Source organism: Bison bison, unplaced genomic scaffold (assembly GCF_000754665.1).
Source record: "Bison bison bison isolate TAMUID 2011002044 unplaced genomic scaffold, Bison_UMD1.0 scf7180017864484, whole genome shotgun sequence".
Classification (NCBI taxonomy): Eukaryota; Metazoa; Chordata; class Mammalia; order Artiodactyla; family Bovidae; genus Bison; species Bison bison.
Genome location: NW_011495044.1, coordinates 5784808 through 5800769, shown reverse-complemented (window position 1 = coordinate 5800769; position 15962 = coordinate 5784808).

The window sequence follows — 15962 nt, the reverse complement described above, 5'->3', positions numbered from 1 at the left end:
CAGCACATCCCAGGCCGCGTCCTTAGCAGCGGGGCCACCGAGGCAGAACGCGGCTGCCCGGGTTTGGGAAGGCGCGCCGGCCGCGGGCCCGGTGGCCTCCGGAGGACCCCTGCCTCCCGCCCTGCCCGACCAGACCTCCTTGGGGACGGCCCGCCAGGGAAAAAGAGGCTGGGCAGGGACAGGCTTCCCCCGAGAATATGCCCTGAGCGGAGGCCGTCGTCTCTGCAATTTCGGCGGGGGCGCACAGGCTCCAGAGACGGGAGTGGGCTTGGGTCCGAGCTCTGCCACGAAATAATATGGTGCCCTGATCTACAGGCTCTTCTCTGTGTGCCTCGATTTCCCCACCTTAAAAATGAAGCTCAGTACATATCTCATCGGAGTAAATGCTTCTAAAGTACTTAGTGCTTGACACATTATCTAATTTATTCTTCAACAATCCTGAGAGGTGGATATTAATACTGTCAAAGTAAATGGAGCTCAGAGGGGTGAAGTGGCAGAGGTCTTGACAGCTAGGGAGCTACCGCACGGCTGAAGGAAGCAGCCAAGAGCAGAAGTATTTGTCTCTAAGGTAGACTGAGGCGTTCTCTTTGCGACTGAAGTTTTCAGGCCCATAAGTTTAAATGAGGAGGCTGGAGAAGGCTATGCTTGGGGTGACACCTTTTAAGAAGGGGCTAAGGAGCCCTGGTTCAAATGTAAGTGTTCATGCATCTGCTGCCCCAGTATCAATTAAAAAGAGCAGCTGCCTCTTTCCACCATTGGTGCCCCCTGCCCATAGCCTGAGGAAAGGGACTGGAGAAGGGGGCACAAAACCTACTACAAAGCTACAGTAATCAAGACAGCATGGCACTGGCATAAGGATAGGCATAGATCAATGAAATAGAATGAAAGTCCAGAAACATGCCTTCACATTATTGGTAAATTGATTTTTTACAACAGAGTCAAGATAGGTTTACCTATGGCTGATTCATGTTGAGGTTTGACAGAAAAGAACAAAATTCTGTAAAGCAATTATCCTTCAATTAAAAATAAGTTAATTAAAAAAAAAGATAACTCAAAGGGGAAAGACTAGTCCTTACAACAAATGGTGCTGGTGCTACTGGACAGCCACGTCATCATACACAAAGAAGGACTGGAAACAGATCATAGGCCTGGATGGAAGAGCTACAGCTGTAGGGTTCTTAGAAGAAAACACAGGAGTAAATCTTTGTAGCTTCATGTTAAGCAATGGTTTTTCACATAAGATACTGAAAGTGTGTGTGCACGTGTACAAAGGAAAACTGAACTACATCAAAATTTAAAACAGTTGGGCTAAAAAAAGAGAAGACAATCACCAAAATAGGAGAAAATATTTGCAAATCACACATCTAGTTAAGGGACTTGTATCTAGAATATATAAAGAACTTACAACTCTATAATAAAAAGATACCTACCTGATTATTTTTAGTGGGGAAAGAATTTGAATAGATATTTTCCAAAAGAGATATACCAAATGTACATGAAAATAAGTATATGAAAAGATGCTCAACATTATTCATCAGGGAAATCATATTAAAAATACAATGGCCTTACTACCTCACCCACTAGGGTAGCTGTAGCCAAACAGGCAGGATGTGGAGACACTGGAGCCCTCATGCACTACTGGTGGGAATGGGGAATGCTGTAGTGATTGGAAAAGAGTTAAACAGTTACCATATGACTCAGCAATTCTACTTCTAGGTATATACCCCAGAGAATTGAAGACATATGTCCACACAAAAACTTGTATATGAATGTTCACTGCTACTGCTAAGTCACTTCAGTCGTGTCTGACTCTGTGTGATCCCATAGACAGCAGCCCACCAGTCTCCCCTGTCCCTGGGATTCTCCAGGCAAGAACACCGGAGTGGGTTGCCATTTCCTTCTCCAATGCATGAAAGTGAAAAGTGAAAGTGAAGTTGCTCAGTTGTGTCCAACTCTTAGCGACCCCGTGGACTGCAGCCTACCAGGCTCCTCCGCCCATGGGATTTTCCAGGCAAGAGTACTGGAGTGGGGTGCCATTGCCTTCTCCGATGAATGTTCACAGCAGCTTTTATTCATAATAGCTAAAGTGTATTAAAACTCAGGCTTCCCAGGTGGCACTAGTGGTAAAGAACCCACCTGCCAATGCAGGAGACATAAGAGACTCAGGTTTGATCCCTGAGTCAGGAAGATCCCCTAAAGGAGGGCATGGCAACCCACTCTAGTATTCTTCCCTGGAGAATCCCATGGACAGAGGATCCTGGAGGGCTACAGGGTCACAAAGAGTTGGACATGATTAAAGTGACTTAGCACGCATGCGTGTGTTAAAACTCAAATGTCCATCAACTGATGAATGGAAAAATAAAATATAGCATATCAGTACAGTGAAATATTCAGCCAGCACTGTCTCCAGGTATAGGAAGTGGTCTATATCTGTGTTGAATGAGTGACCAAATGGAAAGTGAAAGAATGACTTCAGCTGAAAGCTGTCCATCCACATTCCCCTGGGTCCCTGCAGAAAATCTCAAGGCACAAGCAAAGTGCTACCCTGAAGCCGGGTGGGCACCCTGCCTGCCTCCCCGCCCTGCTGTGGGAGCTTTCACTGCCCTCTTGGAGCAGGTTTACTCACCTGTCACAGAGTCATCAGTGCCTACCCACTTCCCTTCCAGGGCTGTGTGACTCAAATGGAGTGTGGCAGGTATTAAGTGCAACCTTCACACTCAAGTGGCCAAGGAATCTTTTTATTTTCTTTAAGTAAGTTTAAGTCCAGCTCTGAAGACCCAGCCCTCTAAACCATTGGAAATCTAAACAGGCATGACTAGGTCTCTTCCTTGCCCCAAGGTTGCTCCAGGATACTGGGGTCTTGGGCAGGACCAAGCCTCAGACAGGCCCTCTGGTCACTACCTGCCCTACTTGTTCCAAAGGATGTGCCAGGAGACCCAGCCTCACAGTCCCTTAGGCCAGACCAACTCTGCTACCCCCATACTCTGCCAGCCTTCCGAGGCTGTGTTCTCTCTCCCAGAAATGGGTCCCTGGGATCCCTTTGGAGGAATTCACTACCCTCTCCCATCCCAGGCTCATGAAGCCTCTGTCTTCTCCCTCTCTCAGTGCTTTGCAAGGCAGTCCCTACTTTCTAAGCCAGTCAGCATCACGTTTTCAAGGAACTCTGGCTTTTACAGAACAAGAGCCCTCTCTTCAATCAACTCCTGCTTTGCCCCAGGAATTTGAAGGGCCAGGCTATTGGCTTAGAGCATAAGGACTGGAGAATAGGAGAAAAAAAAAAGCAAAATGCATTCATATGTCAAAAATAGATTCCGCCACAAGCATGTACCAAAAAAGCTCTAATAGATTGCGAAGGGCCATGCCTAGGGTAGGAGTTACACAGCTTGAGTGGGGCTTCAGTTACTTCCACGTGGGGACATCATTTGGGAATGCCCTGCCACAGGAGGCATGGCAGACAAATAATAATTTGTGGAAAGAAGAGAAAGGTCTAACTTCTTCAGTCCCAAGCAGCAAGCTTTTCCAACTTAAGCAGGGCCTTCAAAATTCAAAACTCAGTCGCCTGATACCCGACATTGGCCTTTGGGCTGTCTTTGGTTTCTCTGTTGTTCTAGACCAAGGGCAGGATTTGCAGCCAGAGTGCAGGTGCTGACTGCCCCAACTGGGCTGCTTCTTTAGAGAAAACATCTTGCTGAGCCATCCTGGGAATACCCACAACCGCCCTGACATTGAACACACTAAACACTAGCCTCCGAGTGCCCAGTACCCTCCTCTCTTTGAAATGGTATTTCACTTAATCTGTAGGAGAGTCCTACTGTATTCCTTTTTTTTTTTTCCCACCACATGGGATCTCAGTTCCCTGACCAGGGATCGAACCCGAGCCCCCATGTAGTGGAAGAGAGGAGTCTTAACTACTGGACTTCCAGGGGAAGTCCCTGCATTCCTCTTTTGACACCAAGAAAATTATAGCAGAAAGAAGTGGGTTCAACTAGCATCTGTCTGACTCCCAAGGCTGTGTTCCTAACCTCCCTCACACATACTGCCTCCAGCTGTTTTTTAAAAGTCTGGAAATTTACCCGTGATGGGAGAATAAAATTCACTAGTTTCCTGGGAGACAATTACTAGCTTCTAGCAAGATTTGGGGGCTTTCCTAGTAGCTGAGACGGTAAAGAATCCACCTGCAATGGGGAGACCTGGGTTCAATCCCTGGGTTGGGAATATCCCCTAGAAGAGAGTATGGCAACCCACTCCAGTATTCTTGCCTGGAGAATCTCGTGGACAGAGGAGCCCAGAGGGATACAGTCCATGGAGCCACAATGAGTTGGACACGACTGAGCAGCTAAACACACAACAGCAGGATTTAGGGGAGAGGGTTACTCAGCACTGGCCCACAGAGCACCAGTAGGGGGCAGAGTCACAATAGCCCTGGTGTGTGTAATACTGCCCCTCACTGTCTCGGACTGCCCTGGAGTTCTGGGGCTCACGATACAAGCTCAAATGCCCAGGTAGTCCACACCATATCATACTTCTGCTCAAACATCTTCAAGGCTTTCCCATCACCCCCACAGCCAGACCCTTCGACCTTTTTCCAATCTGCTGTGGAGCAAGCACTCGTCTGGAGTCTGGCAATCTGAACTTTCTTTTCCTCCTAGAACCTTGACTTCCTCCTCTGAGAAAAGAGCATCCACATCCCTCAGCCCTTCCAGCTCTAATGGCTAGACTCCATGGGTCTCTCTGCAGCCCCTCTCTTAGCCTTTCACACTTCACCCAAAGGACTTACCTTGCCCTGAATCTTCATGCTCTCTCTCCCCTTTGTTTATTCACGATAATCCTTTCTGTGAAATCTTCCCTCCCATCTCTGCCCACCCACATCCTCTTCCTACTCCTAGCCCAAACATCACTTCCTCCAAGAAGTCTGCTCCAGTCCCAAGAGGAAGCAATCTCATCCCCTCTGCACTCTCCCAGCACGATGTCAGTGGTCTTCTCTTCTTTTTTTTTTCCTGGGGTTGGGGGGACAGGTTATGCCATCCCAAAAGGCACAATATTATTTGAGTCAAGAATGCAGCTTTGGGGAATTCCCTGGCAGTCCAGTGGTTAGGACTCTGTGCTTCTACTGCAGCAGGCCCAGGTCCAGTCCCTGGTCAGAGAACTGAGATCTTGCAAGTCACACAGCATGGTAAAAAGAAAAGATGCAAGTTTTGAGTCAAACAGACCTAGGTTCAAATCCTGGTTTCCTGGACGGTGATGATCTTGGGCAAGTGACATAATGGTTCTGAATTTCACTTTCCTAGCACGTAAGACAGGAATAACACAGCCTCTCCGTCAGAGGGTCTTGGTGAAGACTAAATAAAATGATGTACATTAAAGCCCAATAAATAGTTGGTATTACTATTGTCTTGTCTTTCTCTTGATGTAAGTACCTCGAAGGAGGACATAGCATCTTTCTCCTGACAGCTCAGCACAGGGTCCTTCCTGAGCATGGTTTAAACATTTTTAGAATAAATGAAACAATCAGAAATAGTTTCAGGCTGTATACCTATGTTCACAGAGGCATTTTTCACAACAGCTGAAAGGTGGAATCCACCCAAGTGTCCATCAACAGATAACTGGATAAACAAAATGCAGTATTTACATAAAATAGAATATTATTCAGCCTTAAAAAGGTAGGAAATTCTGACATATGGATGGATGAACCTTGAGGCCATTATGCCAAGTGAAATAAGCCAGTCACAAAAAAATAACTATATGATTCCACTTATACAAGGTACCTAGAGTAGTCAAATTCATAGAGAGGAAAGATGGAATGGTGGTTGGTATCCAGGGAAGCCGGGAGGGAAGAATGGGGAGTAGCTGTTTAGTGGATACAGAGTTTCCATTTTGCATGATAGAAAGCATTCAGAAAATTGGGGGCACAACACTGTGAATGTACCTAACATTATTGAGCTATACGCTTAAAAATGGTTAAGATAGTAACTTTTATGCAATGCATATTTTATCACAATTAAAACTAAACAAGATAAAAATCAATAACTTGCTCAGACCTTTAAAAAAAAAGAGTAGATTTAGGCTGAATCCCTCAAGAGTCTCAGTAGGAACAGAGCAGCAGAAAAGATGCTCTTAAAGTTTCAAATATTTGGGTATAAAATTTGTTTTAATGTCCATGAGCCACTCATATATACATATGCTCCAAACGAGCTCATTTTTCTTCTCCTTTCTGCTCTGAAGGGTGACATAAAGATCACCAGCACAGGAAGGATCTGAACGACCTGCTGATTACAGGATAATATTCATACAATGAGGTTAAAAGCACTGGCTGAAAAGTTCTTTCATAAAACCTGCTACATGAGAAGAGAAAATAATTTATGAGAACATGAACAATTAGCACTTTGTAAAAAAGAAATAATGCACTTAACTTGATCCCTATATTTAACATCAATTAAAGATTATCCTCATGAATGAAACTCGACCTGGAAATTAACAAGGGATTTAAATTGCATTATGCAAGCAAAAGATAGAAACCAAGAAGCCAGTACGTGAGCTCAGGGCTTCCAATATTCAGCTAGGCTGGCATCTGTACGATGAAGCCTGACCATTTCTTCACATTTCTCTGAGCCACAAGATATTGCTGCAACATAAAAGGACATTTGTTTCAGCCCCCAAATCGCATGATAAAAATCCCTAGGTAGCTGCAAGCACAAGGTTGGCACCCTTGATTTTTAAAAATAACTTCTGGGTCATTTTTTTTTTAATAAAACTAACCAAGAGATTCCCTTTAAAAGAATGACTGCACTGCTTCTAGATTTGACTCTGGATCATTTCCATAAAACTATTCAAGTGAATCTATAGGATGAGGCTAGATCAGAAATTCTGGGTCACCTAGTTTCTACCCAAGTTACAGAGCATTTTATTCTCTAAAATGAGCAGCTCAAAGGTGTGAAATGGGTCTCAGAAAACAAGTGTGGACTGTAGCTATTTATGTGTGATTTAAAAAAAATAGTTAACCTTGTACTGAGCCATACTCTGTGCTAAGCAACCCACAACCCATCAGGCCAATTTTACTATCTCCATTTTATAACTAAGAAGAGAGAGGTTCAGAGGCTTCACTTATGGAGATTCACATGGGCAGATATGGGATGGGGACCCAGGTTCCTCTGTTTCCAGAGTTCACTGGCAGTCACACTCTTTACCATGGAGGGCAGAGATGATGGCAGATGCAGAGAAACCCTCAAAGAAGACATACACAAGACCCCCTCAGAATGCCCCAGAGCCTGTGTCTAGAACCAGAGGCGGAATCTCTGTTTGTCTCCTGATACAAAGCATCCTGCTGCTCCCCAGGGAACATGTCAGGACCACAGCTCTGATGCTGATTGCTAAGAATTGCCCCACTGGGAGGAAGCAGAGAGCTTCTTACCATCATTCAGACCCCCTGCAAGAAAGGGTCTTGTTCACAGCCCCATGAGAGATTTGGCTTTGTTTCTTTTTTTTCCTTATATCACTGTCACTCTCGCTACATCCAAGTTTTCTGGTTATTGTTTCTAGTGCCAGATCTGGGGACAATTTACCCTTTGCAGAGAGAAAAATTCGGCTCTCACAGTCCTGGCTTGGTGTGTGTGTGTGTGTGCAGAGCACAGGCTTTCCCATTGTTATCTTGGGAAGGAGAAAGCAGATGTTAACCGCTACCCCTTGAGAATTCACCTTGCTGTGCTGTAAAAGTCTGCATTATTAATATTCCAAAATCCTTCCACTCTTGTACGCATCTTAGATGGGAGTGCATTTTTGAGAATTCAAAAATGTGGAGAGGATGGAGGTGGCAGAAGTTTATTAAATTGGCCCAGGGCAGTTTTGAAATTTGAAAGTTTCTCACTCTCCATGGCTCTGGGCCAACTCAGCCAACTTGGTTGAACAGCTTGTGCAGAGGTTTCTCACTGGGTAGCCCTCCCCATCCTCACAGAGGGTGAAGAGCAAGTACAATGGGTACCCAGGGAGGACAGGTTAATCCAGCTCCACTCTGGAAAAAGGGCACAGTGGCAAAAGGAAGATACTCCATAAGACTTCACAGTAAGTGCATTAAATATTAGTTAAATTAATTGATCACTTTTAAGATAAATAATTCTAAGGCAACTTCTCTGTTATATAAGTCAGCAATGAAACTCAGCAGTTTCTTCCTCCTCTGATCTGGCTGACCCATTGGAAAGTAAGAGCTGGGGCTTTTTTTTCACTCTATTTCGAAAAAAAAAAAAGAAACAGCAAAACCAAACAGCCACTCATTGCAAAATTGTAAAATAATTGTAAAGGGTATTTCCCCAGATACAAATGAGCTTTGCAGCAAATAACTGCAAGTTTCTGTAACAATAGAGCAGAGTGAATAAGTCCAGAGTTTTGAAATCAGAAGGACTTAGGCTGAGTTCCACCTCTGTTCCTTTCCAGCTGTATCACCATAAGCAAGTTAACCTCTCTGAGCCTCAGTTTCCTCCCTTGACAAAAGGAGATGACAATAGCACCTACTTTATAGGTCTGCTCTGAAGATTAAATAAGATACTGGAGACAGAGTATACAGTACCTGACACATACTAGGTGCCCAAGAAATGTTAGCTGCCTCATGTTATTATTTGCATCATCATTATTGTTGGTGAGGTTGTTTTTCAAGTACACTGGCCCCCAGATGCAGTAGCATCCACACAGCCTGCCCTGAGACCAACAGCTGGGATTTGATTTTGCCTCATGAGCTAGACCCAAGGATCTCCTAACAGGAGACAAACTGCAAAATAAAGGCGCCTTCCAATAGGAAGGGTTTCTCTTCCCCAACCCTCAGCCCCACCCCCTGGTTTTGATCTCAGAATTCCCAGCTACTGAAGATTTATTAAGGCCATTTGGGGATAGGGAGAAAAGAAAGACAAAATAGAATCTATTTCTGTAATTAACTACTTAACTAGAGCTTTCAATTAATGGAATCTCTTAAAGAAGAGAGGGATGGATACCCACCATCTCTCATCTGTCTTCCCAGGGGTGAGTTGTTCCCTAACCCAAGGGCAAAGTGTCATCCCAAGGGAACTCAGGTGAGTCCTGTTTGTTACCTCCTGAGCCTAAGGCATCTGAGGACAGAAGACCCTCGCGGGTTTGTAATAGTAATAAAATATGGGGTCAGCGGAGCCTGGAGCGGGAGACGGACGTTTACGAAAGACTGGCACAGGTCAGGATGAAACCGAAAAGACTGGTCTCATTAATAGAAAGTAACCGGCCAAGTTAACTGACCCAGAGCCCATCTTCCCCGAGCATTTGGGAAAAGGGAGCTTGCTGAAGCCACAGCTCCTGGTGTGGGAGGCTGAGCGGCGCTCCCTGCAGAGGGAGCTGTGCAGGCGCTCCCCCGCCCGGGAAGACAGCCATCCATCACTCCGGGAGAGGCGGCGGTGGGGACGTGAACTCGGTCACCTCCTCCCCCTCTCCCTTCCCCTGCAGGCTCCAAGGAGCCGAGGCGGTGGCGGCAGCGCGAGGAACAGAACGCGCTGCAAACTGCTTGGCTACCCCCTTTGCAAGACTGACGCCGCCGACACAAGTTTTTCCATTTCCCCAAACAGCCTCTCCGGCTGCCAATAAAGACGGCGGCGCTAGGCCCAGGCACGCGGTCAAAGGGGGCCTTTCCAGCGGCTTCGGAGAGGCCCTCTCGGCCCGCGGCGCGCGCTGGGGCCCCCGGGGGACGCTCAACCTTCCCCCTTCTGTCTGCCGGTGCGCACGCCGGCGACCCGGGCCGATTGCAAGGCTGTGCGGAATAATTACCGAGTAATTGATGGCGGGCCTGATAGGTGCCAAGTCCAAGACCCTTCGAAACCGCCGTCTGCGTCCTGCATGGGGAAGGCACGGTTAACGCCCAGGATCCTACTTTCGCAGGGCTCTGAGGCTCTGAGTTGACAGGCTCCATTAGAGAGCGGCTGTGTCATGGAAATTGTGATCTTAGCAGAGGAGTATGTGGTGGATACCCAATTACCTGCACCAGCCTACACTGACTGGCAGGCCCCTCTCCCTGCCTGATTAATAGGATCAGGGGCTGTTCTCATCCCTGACCTAACCCATCACCATGACCTAACTCCCCAGACCAGTCCTCATTGGACTTGACCCGCAGGGCCGAGATTGGGGAAGGCATGGCCGGGAGACCCTCACCGCAGGGGAAACAATGTCCCTTCTGTGCCTGACCCAATTCCTAGACCCAGGCCTTCTACCAAGAAGGTTCAGATGCTTCTCCAAACTGCAGAACTTTGCAAGGCTCTCAGATCTAAAGTAGAAAAGTCTTTGGATCAAGGCTTGCAGCTGTGTGGGACACGTGGATGCCCAGGAGTGACCTTGAGAAAGGCCTTCTCCTGGGTCCTCAGTCACACACACACACACACACACACACGCACACACACACGCACACACACACACACACGCACACACACACACACACACGCACACACACACACACCCGCCCCGCCTCCTCAAGTGCCACGACAAGGCCCAATTTCTCAGAAGCTGAAGCAGATCAGGTCTGTCCCTGACCAGTACATAAAGACGGTCACTAGGCCAAGACAAATTCCAGTGCAGCCCCCTTCCTTCTAGAAAGCAGAGAAGGCACCTGGAGAGAAGGGACTTGACTGGAGAAGGGAGGGGAGAGGGTGTTTGTAAACCTCACCTGCTCACAAAAGAAAAACTTGGAGCCCAAAAGAAAGAGGCCAATAAAACAAATCCACGAATTCATATCACACACTCCAGAGACAACAGGACTGACCACAGCCCCCTGCATCCTACCTTCCCCCTACTCAGGAAGGACAGGATTTGCCCCCCTACCACCATGGCCCCCTCCTCTACACAAACAAACGTCTCTCTCCAGTGGCTGGGTCCAGGTCCCACGGTGTGCTAGCCTCAGAGACACGCCAATCGCTGCTCCCCAAAGGTGGGGCCGTGGGGATGGGGAGAGGAGGGATGACTCTGTCGGCCACTGCGGGTCTTGGTGGACCAAGCACCGCCGTGGCTGAGAGGCCAGCAGGGACTGGCCCAGGATCACCACGCCCCTAGTGTGAGGCCCAGAACGCTCAAGTCTGGGGCAGAGAGAAGGGGGAAGGCTTAACCGTGGGCCACATCTAAAGGGACGGGATTAGAACAGGCTAGGTGGCCTCCCCGAGGGCCCTGCGCCCGCGCGCCCTGGATTGCCAGGGCTGAAAGCGCCGCCACCCCGGGGAGAATCGCGGAGCTCTCTCTCGGACCCCGCTCCAGGAGAGCCCTGAACAAGACCCCGTTCATTCCAGGCAGGGGAGCCTGGACTGCTTCCAGCAACCCTTCTTCCCTTGGTCACTTGGAGCCTGCCACCCGGTCCTGGGTACCCACGGAAGCGCCTCCCACGGAGCAGCCCGCGGGGCCTCCGGCCGGACCCTCTGGAGCGTGGCGGCGGCGCCCGCCGAGCCCTCCCTGGCCGCGCGCGCGGCGGAGACCAAGGCTGCCATCTAGCGGGCGCAGTAGGCAGGCGCCGGGGGGCCCCAAGCCTAGGGATCCGGGTGTCCGCTGCAGCCCGGCAGGGTTTGGAAGCCAAGGACTCGGTGCAAACTTAAGCGCAAGCTGCGTTACCCTGGACAAGCCCCCGACCTTTTTGAATCAAACCTGTTTTCCTGGTAAAACGGAGAGGGAACGACTTCTCCGCTCAGGGTCGTCGGGAAAGATGCGTCGGGGAGAGAGGCGCAGCCCCCTTCCTCCAGGCCAGCCCTCCGCGCGCCTGCTTCACACCCCACTCCTGCCCAAATGAGTCTTGAGCAAACCCAGTCCCCCGAAGACGCGAGAAGAAGGCGGCGCTGAGGAAAGCCAGCAAAGCAGGAATCCGCACTGAACAGCAGGATCCTTTTCTAGGAATTGTAAACCCAGAATTGTAAATAAAATGCTAATGATTTATTCGTGCTCAAACTCCGGGGGCTGCGTCGCAGCTTTTGAAGACAATTCCAAGCGAAGCTTTCCAGGAAGGCGGGCCTCCCCGCGGCGCCTTCCAGAGCTCACCGGGGGCTTCCAGGCGGTGGTTCTCGGCCGAGAGCTCTGAACTGCCCTTGACTGAGACCTGCACGGGGTTAGAGGAGGACTGGTCTTTTTCCTTAAGTCTGCAACTGAGTCAGACCCCTCAGCATTCACCCATCATTCATTCAACAAATATTTACCCATCACCAAGCACCTACCAAACCCTTAGCTAAAACCTGGTGATCAAAACAGACATAGAATTCAAATCTGGTTGGGTAAGTTTGACTTAATGAACAGTCCTAGAAATAAATCCATGCAAATTACAGTGAGTGCCTCAAAAAGGAAAAAAAAAAAAAAGCAAGAGTATAGATTTTTAACTTCCAAGGATGGATTCCATAAAAGTTCTGGAAGCTTCCAGGGGTTCTGGAGGGTGATCTGAGGGTTGATCTTTGAGTGTCCTAAATATTTCACAGTATTTCTTCAACAGATGAGCTTTTTTTAAAAAAACAACAACAACAACTTAAAAACAATTCAACAATATGTATAGACATCTGCTGTACATGGTAGCCATGGTGATACCTGGCCTGGCTGGGTAAGGTGGTGATCACTGAGCACCCATAGGTTGAGAAGGAGAACACAGCTAGCCCATCAGACTGCTATCCAACCAGTGCAACCCACAAAGCATCAGAGAGAGCCTCACTTTTAGCTGCTTCTCCCAACAAAGCAAGAAGCTCAGCACTAGCGGGAGAAGCTGCAGTGGCTACAAACCCTACCCCTCAGATCAGGAGACCTGGAGCAGCCCCACCCAGCTCGTCGGAGCTCCCTGCGAAAGCACCTTGCCGGCTGTGTTTGTTTTTAATAAACCTCTCTTCCCCACACTCCCTTTTATGTAATTTCTTGAGAAATGGTGAGTCTCTGGTTAACACTGACCTTTCTAAGGTCTTTTTGAATATAAGATACAAATGCACTAAAGATGATCCAGATTCCTGTTTCCATCACTAAGCTGAGTTTTGCATTTGGGGGGCCTCCATCAGCCCACCAAGGAAATAGTTCCTCCCTCACTGGTCACTGAAGGCCACATTGTTGAGGAAATTCAGGCATCCTGCAGGGGGTATTCTGAATAACTTTTATTCTTTTCTTCAGTGGACAAAGTTTTATTGCTCTCCTACTATGCGTGTGTGCTAAGTTGCTTCAGTCATGTCCCACTCTTTGTGATCCCACGGACTGTAGCCCTCTGTCCATGGGATTCTCCAGGCAAGAATACTGGAATAGGTTGCCATGCCCTTCTGCAGGGGGATCTCCCCAACCCAGGGTTCGAACCTGCATCTCATGTCTCCTGCATTGGCAGGCAAGATCTTTACCACTAGCGTAACTTGTGGACTGACTCTACACTGGGTCCTGGTGATGTAAGGCAGATAAAACACCTCCTGCCCTTAGGGGGCTCACAGTTTAAGTCTGGCTTCTCCTTTGCAAAGCAAGGAATTAGGAATTCCCTTTCCCTGGCCTGGCTGTGTCGAGACCTGGACCCCAGCAAAATTCTATGTCCTTTAAATTAGTGTATGCTTTGAGGGAATTCATAAAGCAATCAGGTCCCTAATGCTATAAAAAAAAGGATGGCATTTGATCAGAGCATCCAGAACCAAAGTCCAAAGAACAACTTTTCTGGGACACCCTTGTTCCAACTCCTGCCTTGTAAGCTGAGTTTTATCATGCTTTATTTCACAAGGCTGGGTTCTCATAAGTTTCTTTAAGATAATTCCCATGTAAAAGGAAAAATACCTGCAATGAAAATGAATGAAATTCAACTACAGGAAACAGCATGGATGAATCTCATAATGTTGGAACCAAGAAATAAGACACATACGTACAAGATGGTTCCATTTATCCAGACTTTAAAAGCAAGCAGCAATAAGCTATTTGGGTGGGAACATTATGAAGAAAGGCAAGGATCATGGTCAAGAGAGGGATTATTTCTAGAAGGGAGGTGGTTGAGATAAGGGAGGGGCAAACAGTGGGCTTTGGGGGAGCTGGTAATACTCTAGTTCTTAACCTGGATTGTGGCTGCAAAATTATTTGCTCTATATATTATTTGTCAAATCATGTCTGTTTTATGCACATTTCTATATATGTGTGATAGCTCACAATAAAAAACATATTCGTTCAAGAAATAGGTAGAAAAGTAATATCCAACCTATTTTTTAATGTTTTACAATTTTTTTCAAACTGAATTGTTCAGTTTGAGTATCTGTGTAAAGTGAAGTTGCTTCAGTCATGTCCAACTCTTTGCGACCCCTGTGGACTATAGCCCGCCAGGCTCCTCTGTCCGTGGGATTTTTGAGGCAAGAATCCTGGAGTGGGTTGCTATTTCCTTCTTCAAGTTTGAGTCTCTGTACCCTTTCTGAATTTTCTGTAACTGCTGTATCAACACTTTGTTTGATTCTCTCACATGACGGCAACAGGTTCTAATCCCTACTCAGCTTTATAGATAACACAGATGAGGAAGAGCTCAGCCCTGGAGCTGGAATTCTGGTTCTGTAGTATTACTAATTTACTGTGTGACCTTGGACAAGTCTCTTCCCTCTCTGGGCCTCAGTTTCCTCTAGTACACAAGAAGGGGGTTGGAGGAGATGATTCCCCAGGTCTGTAGTTATGTGAGAGGTATCTTGCATGTTGAGTGAGGTTTTCTCTGTTCTAGAAACCCCCTTCCATCTCCCAAAGGACCCGTACTTGTGGAGCCCAGCAAATCTCACAGTGATGCCACACTGCAGAGAAAGTGAGGGCACATCCTAAAAGCAAGGCCATCAAACACTCCAGGTGGCTGTCTGAAACTGCCATAGGCACCCTGTCTTTCACCACCTCCCAGCATCCACGCCCAGAGAATCCCAGCGCCTTCAGTTCTCAGATGTCTCTGCTTGGCCAAGGCAAGAGCTGTCTTTGGGCCTGATGGCCCTTGGGGATGTGAACACTGCTAAAATCCCATTGATTAATCGGGTCCCACCCTTGGATCAATGGCTGGCATTAGGCAAGCTTAGCACAGTTTTATTAGTCTGGCTGCCCTCTTGTAGATGTTATAGATGAAGAAATAAAATGAGGAGGAGAGGGAAAAAGGACAAAATCATTAGTCTGAAAGGAGCAAAAGAGCATCTTCTCTATTTTGTATTCAGATTTAGAGCTGCACTGGGAGCACACACAACAATCCATTTTTATGCTGTTTCCAGAAGTTCAGTTCAGCCTCCTGATTTCCCACTTTGCCTGAGAGCTAAGATCCCAGGAGCATCTGATCCAGAGCTAAGGCCAGCCTTTCCAGGACCCCCCTCTTCAGCCTCTTCAGCCATTCCAGGACCCCCCAAAACCCTAGGGTCCCATTCATTCATGTGTTCACTTCTCACAAGGGCAGAAGGCTTTTGCCTGATGCAGGGGAACAGCCCTAACCCTCCACCAGGAAGTCCATCTTGAAAGGGTCCTGTTTGCTCTGAAGGTACTGCTCCTTGCACAGGACTTGCAGAGAAACCTGCTATACACACATCCCCGTGTTGCCAAAGCTTTGGTTCCAACAGAGGAAACACATGGCCTCTGCTCACTGAAGCTCTCCAGAGAGATGCTTTGAATTAAGACCAGAAATGCTTTTAAAAGACTTCAGTCCCTGGCCTTCTGATGATGACCTCTTCCTTAATTTTGTGATGGCTTCATGTGCCTCCTTCCATCATCTAGGTAGCTATAAAAAGCTAAACACCTCCTACTAACCCCATTAGGATGAAAGCGGAGGATTTTATTATTCATTTTTAATAGGAGGAAGAGGCTCAAACTCCCCCAGGAAGTGTAAAAGGTAGGGTTTTGATGTATCTGATGTGGAGAGGTTGCAACAAAGCAGAACCCCCGAGAATGGGGAAGCCTTGTCAGAGGACAAACAGGGAAGACTAGGGTGACCGGCTTCTGCACACAAGGCAATGATCTCAGGCAGCCCCAACCGACTTCTCCAAAGCGCTGAGCTCTGCGGC